Genomic DNA, 6,740 nt, shown 5'->3' with positions numbered 1-6,740 from the left:
TCTGGCAAGCATATTGCCAAAACTATTGCTTCCTGAAATCTAAGTATGAAAAAATCTTAAACCACTTCATGTTGAGCATTCTAAATAGGGGGGCAAGGCTCACTGTTGTGCCAAAGATGAATTATAGATACTCAGTGACCTAAGAATGGTTGGGTAGAACCTATATAAACTGGTCATTTTGCTTCTTATTTACGTCCATTCTATTATACAAATGTTATTTCATATGAGTGAAGAGCACTGATCTATTTAATCTGGTCATTTGATGTCGGAAGCTTTACCACAAAAACTATTTAACAGATGTTTACATTGTTTATGCTTTAATGCTTCCAGAGATGGGGAGCTCATTCACCTGTGAAGGATTGAGTTTTATTTTTAGACTGCTTTAACCTGAATATTAGAAAACTCTTCCTTTAGAGTTGGAGGAATGGAGCATAGATGCAAAAATACCTAAATTACAGCTTGTCAGTTCAAATTGCAGAAAGTTTACATGATTTTTTTTGAGCATGTCCATCATTTACTTCAGGAATGTTATTTTTAGTGTGTAACAAATTATCCTTGAAGTCTAACAACTGCAAACAGCTCACATTTGCTACCTCACAATTTATCTAGGTCAGAAATCTCCATACAGCTTAGGTTGTCTGTTACTGTAACTCTCTCAGGCAGAGTCACTTGCCTGTCTTTTTGTATTGGTTGGGCTATACACGTTTTAAGGCTCATGTTCTTTTGCAAAATTCTGCTTCCAAGTCCATATTGTTGTTAGCATGATTCAAGCGCTCACAGACTGTTTGGCAAGGCTGCCTTAGATCTCTACATGTTGTTCAGCAAAGAATGTCCTCTGTCCTCTGTTCTTTGCCAAATAAACCCAACTTGAAATAAATTTCATCTGAGCCTGAGAACTAGAAAGTGATCAGAGAGATTCTAGTTGCAAAAGGAAGTTGTGATCTTTGTTAACCTAATCTTAGTTATGATTTCCTATTCCTTTCACCACACTTGTAGAAGCAAGTCATTAAGTCTGATCTAGATTCAATTGGATGTGATTACACAAAGAAGTGAATGCTAGCAAGCAGGGTTGTCTACCTACTAACCTAGATCCTTTAATACTTCTTGAAGTTATACCTGGCACATCCTCAAAAAGATAGGCTTTCAATGCCTTGTATTCAACTGTACAAATACTAAGTTACATGTGGTAGCTTGAGATGACACATGGAAGACACTTTTAGCTTCTAGCATAGAATCCGTCTTCTTATTTTTCCTTACTAGCAGGTATTTGATTTTATTCAAGGCAGTGATACATCTGGCTGAGTGAATTTGCTCCCTGTGAAGCTCAGAATGGCCATATGACCAGTTCATGTCATTAAATGAAAAAAAAAAAGATAGACATTTCTGAGAATGCTTTAGTTTTCTGCCATAATTGTGGCTTTTATGGTTATAGAGTTGAAACAGCCATACAGTAAATATGTGGGTAATGTTACTGCATCTGATCCTGCTATGACTTATTCTATGACTTATTTTAGCAACAGCAAAATGAGAAGACTCCATATAGTTGGCTTTCTTGTTTGTTGCTGCTGAAAATATGACTGCTAAGTAGTCTTCAACACAAGTAGATAGGTCTCCCATTTTATTTTATTTTTATTAATATCTTTATGTGGTATATAAAATAATGGGTTTCATTATGACCTTTCTACCCCCTAAATAGTTTCTTTCTATTTTAATGTCATATATAAACATACATACATTCATATATAGATTCATATGTGAGAGAAAACCTGCAATTAGTTTGTCTTTATTGTCCATAGCCATTATTCCTCTTGTTCCTTTCTATCTTTAACCATCTTTATACTCCCACATATTTTTCTTTCCACTTTAATATTACACACACACACACTATTTCTCTCTCTATATATGTACATATATATAAGTATATATATGCATATATGTAAAACATGATATTATCTTCCTGATTTTGGCCCATTTCACTTAACATGATGATCTATTTTCTGTCAAATATCATAATTTCATTCTTCTTTATGGCTGAATAAAACTCCACTCGGTGTATATACCATGTTTTTCAATCTATTGTATTGATGTGCATATAGACTGATTTCATATACATGTATAAGCAAGCATCTCAGTGGTATACTGACTTAGATTATTCAAATATATACCCAGGAGTGTTATGGTTAGACTATAATGTATTTCTATTTCTAGTTTTCCTGATGAATCCATATAGTGATTTCCACTGTGACTGTATCATATAGAGTCTATTCTGGAATAGCCAAGATTATCTACTCACACTCTGATAAGGAAGCACAGGATTAATAAGTAGTAATGTTATGTCCCGTAATCTAAGATATTGGGGGGGGGTAAAGAATGAGGATTGTGGTTTTTGAGGAAGCCAGTTTGTCTTAACAAAAAAGAGAAAGAAAGATTAAGAAACAGAATCATAGGCTGTGACTGGGTTACATGTTCAAAATGGCTGCAGCCAGCAACCTCGGCAGTCCTGAAAGTTACTATTCTATAACAGGCTCTGCTACACTAGCCTCAAGATGTGCTTCTTATTCAGTGACAGGTACAAGTTCCAGACGTGGTGGCAGCTGTAGCTGTGGCTTGTGGAAGTCTAGCCGACACTGATTTACCTATCACAGATAAATAAATCTAAGAAATGACACCAAACCTGAACAATATTGACTTGTAGATGGCAGCTGAAGAACACACATGGCTCATGTGCACACGTTTAGCCACTGCTGTCTGATATCTGTGGGCCCTATTCAGCTTGGTGCCGCCTCCTGTCATTTTGGAGACAATATGGCCTAATTATTCTGACAAATGAAAAATGAATTAGCTTTTGCCAAAGCTTGCAAGAGTGATCTTGAGGCTTTGTATACTTTGCTAAGGAACACACTGATCTGCCCACTGTAGGTTTCACATATTTTCAGCCTGCTCAGCTGACCACCATTAGCAAACAATGCTGCCTTTGGATTCAAGATCTCTGTATGGATCTTCAGATCTTGAAGTGTATCTGTGATGTGCTGCACTTCAGTGGAGTGAAAGGCACCACTGGCACTCAGGCCCACTTCTAGTAGTCATTTGAGGGAGATTACCAGAAGGGGGAGCAGCTTCCCAAGGTGTTCACAAGTTGGTGACAGAAAAGGCAAAATTTAAGAGGGCTTTCATCATCCCAGGACAAACCTATATATGAAAGTGAACACTGAAGTGCTGTCTGTGCTGGTTATCTTAGCAGCATCAGTACACAAGATTTGCATTGATATCAGCCTCCTGGTGAACCTGAAGGAAATGGAGAGGCCGTTTCTGAAAGAGTTGCTCTAGTACAATGTCATACAAGCAGAACCCCATGTATTCTGAACTTTTCTGTACCTTGACCATGTACCTGATGGCCCCTATCTTGGACCCACAGCAGACAGCTTCTGCGTGATGGTTTGAACACACTGGGTAATAGCAAAACTCACAGATCTGTTTGGTGGAAGCCTTTCTCACTGAAGATGCTATACTAAATACTGAACAGAATATTTCTGAAGGATTAACAATATACCTCAAAGTAAGGAAGTGAAAGATGCATTCAGCGTGAGCTGTCTTTCTTGGCCTAAAAGAACAACGTCATGGTTGTGGTCAAAGCTGGGGACAGTTGATGGGACTGTCATAAGAAAAGAAGAGTGCTTTCCCAGCAGACAGCTACCATGGTTCAGCAGGAGGGAGCCTCAAAGAGCACATTTAGGCAGATGCCTTCTTCAACCCCATTCACTTAGTCAGAGCATTTGTTGGACCCCTCTTTCACTTGTGGAGCACCACACCAGATTCCTAGAAGAGAAGGTGTGTCCCCTGCTAAAATTCTATGAAAATGTAGTGGAGGTGAAAGCATGAAAGCAAAGTTATGTCTGTAGAACAGAATAGAATTAAGGAAAAAATTCGGTGAGAGTTTGCTTATTGTATTGTTGAGAAATGAGAGAGAGAGACAGAGACAGAGAATAGAGAAGGAGCAAATACTTCAAGAGAAGATAACATATCATGTAATGTAAGAAAGTGTGAGTTAAAAATCAAAATGGTTTATAGTCAGTTAATGTAAGTTCTAAAAATTGGCAAACATGGGTCTCTATCATTAGAATATCTCCCCTTTTGTTTGCATCAGTAGTTTTCTTTTTTAAATAATGTAATATTTTATTAATTCTTTGAGAACATCATGTGATTTTTTTTGATCATGTTCACCCTTATTCCTTCCCACAACTTCTCTCTCATACTCATGCTTCCTCAGTTCCCCTCCCTCCACTTGTGCCCCACCCCTTTTGTTATTTCAGAAGATGATGTCCTCTTCCTCTGATCCTTACAATCTTTCAGCTCCATCTTATCCAAAATTCCCTGAGCCTCATGTGTAGAGGTTCTGTTGTTGATGTATCTCTTGGGACCATATACTCTACACTCAATTATTCTTTGCATTTGACAAATTGTGGAACTCGGTGATAATTCTAATCTACTGCACAAAAGAAGCTTCTTTGAGAATATGAGTGTGCCACTTATCCATGGATATAAAGACAAGAATTTAGAAAATGTTTAAGAACTATGCTCCTTTAGGGAAGAGGCAGTTATAGGTTCTATAGATTCCATGGGGCCTATCAATTACAAGTATACAGTGCATATTAGTAAACAGTGCCAGGCATGCATTGCGTACTATTAAGCAGGTCTCAAGTTCAATTAGGTGGCTGTAAGGTAAAGTGTTACACTACTGTACCATTCGGAATCTCTTAACATGATGGTCCTTGTTATGGCTTACAGCTGGCTAGGACTATTTACTGCTTTTCTCCCTTGGCAGCTTAGATGGCTCCTTTGGATACTGTGAGAGCTAGTCCTTTCAGACCAAAACCAGGTCAATTTCTCAAAGTCCTGTATCTGAAGTGTATGATGTTCATATCTGAAGTATGTTGTGTCCTCTGAGGACTATTAGCTCTCCTTATATTAAAAGGAACTGCAAAAGCTTTCAAGGGAGAAAAACAACAATGCATGAGGAATTCAGTTTCTCTGTGTCCTGGGCATCATTTGGTGTTATCCCCAATATTTGTTTTAGCTTTTCTGATACGTATATAGTAATATATCATGGTGGTATTAATTTGCATTTTAGGGGGCTTAGTTATCATCTATTTGTCCCTATCAGTGAAATGTCTTTTCGTGCTATTTCTCCATTTTTTTAAAAAAAGATTTATTTATTATTATAAATGAGTACACAGAAGAAGGTATTAGATTTCATTATGCGTGGTTGTGAGCTACCATGTGGTTGCTGGGATTTGAACTTACGAACTTTGGAAGAGTAGTCAGTGCTCTTACCCGCTGAGCCATCTCACCAGCCCCATATTTTTCCATTTTTTACTTGAATTTTTTTTACATATGAAGTTTACGGGTTCTTTGTACTTTCTAGATTTTAATTCTTGTTGAATATATGGTTTTCAAATGTTTTCTTCTATTCTAGATGTTATTGTTTCATCTTTCACAAAAAAACCCACAATTTCAATAAGTTTCATTTTTATCAAAGTTTCTTTTACTCCATTATACTTTAGTAGTCACATTGAAAGTTATTTGGCTAGCTTTATAGCCTGTATATTTTCCTGGATGTTTTGAATTAGGAGCTTTTTGCTTTTTGCATTTTCTTTGACTGTTGTGTCAATGTTTTCTAAGGTGTCTTCTGCCCCTGAGATTCTCTCTTCTATCTCTTGCATTCTGTTGGTGATGCTTGCATCTATGGCTCCTGATTTCTTTCCTAGGTATTGTATCTCCAGAGTTGTTTCTCTTTCTGATTTCTTTATTGTTTCTATTTTCATTTTTAGATTTGGATGGTTTTGCTCATTTCCTTCACCTGTTTAATTGTGTTTTCCTGTAGTTCTTTAAGGGATTTTTGTGTTTCCTCTTCAAGAGCTTCTAGCTGTTTACCTGTGTTCTCCTGTATTTCTTTGAGGGTGCTATTTATCTTTCTTAAGGTCCTGTATCATCATCATGAGAAATGATTTTATATCTGAATCTTGCTTTTCCGGTGTGATGGTGTGTCCAGGACTTGCTATGGTGGGAGAATTGGGTTCTGATGATGGCAAGTGACCTTGGTTTGTGTTGTTTATTTTCTTATGCTTGCCTCCTGCCATCTGGTTAACTCTAGTGCTACCTGCCCTCACTATATCTGACTGGAGCCTGTCCTTCCTATGATCCTGATTGTGTCAGAACTCCTCAGAGTCAAGCTGTCTCTTTGATCCTGTGATTATGGAATCCTAGGTATGTCAGAGCTCCTGGGAGTCAAACTTCCTCTGGAACCCTGAGATCCTAGTGTGACCAAGCTCCTGGGTTCCTGGGATCCTGGGATCTTCTGGTCCTGGGTGTGTTAAAGTGCTGGGAGTGGATCTTCTTCTGGGTGTTGTGGGACTAGCTGTGGAGATTGTACCCAAGATCTGCTCAGGGTACCAGACCAGACCAGAAGGAACCTGTGCCACTGGTAGGGTGGAGTTCCTGTGTGCCTGGGTCCTGGCTACTCCTGGTGTTGGGGCAGATGTTGTGTCCTCCTCACCTCTGATTCTATCATCCTGGGTGTATTAGAACACTTGGGAGTGGAGCTTCCTCTGGGTACTGTGTGACTGGCTGTGGAGTTTGTGTCCAAAGTCTGTTCAGGGCACCGGCCTGGATCAGAAGGCCTTCACTGCCATCTTAATTAAAAGGGACCACAGGGTGTGGGACAACAAAAGAGACAGCAACAC

The 6,740-nt window shown here is 38.5% G+C and overlaps 1 pseudogene; it reads left to right on the top strand.

The window, feature by feature from the left end:
- Positions 1–2,472: 2,472 nt before the first annotated feature.
- On the top strand, positions 2,473–3,879 carry LOC116093696 (annotated as a pseudogene).
- Positions 3,880–6,740: the final 2,861 nt, after the last annotated feature.

The sequence above is a fragment of the Mastomys coucha genome, chromosome X, assembly GCF_008632895.1.
Source record: "Mastomys coucha isolate ucsf_1 chromosome X, UCSF_Mcou_1, whole genome shotgun sequence".
Lineage (NCBI taxonomy): Eukaryota > Metazoa > Chordata > Mammalia > Rodentia > Muridae > Mastomys > Mastomys coucha.
Note: the sequence above shows the minus strand (reverse complement) of the source record. Positions and strands in the feature narration are given on the sequence as shown.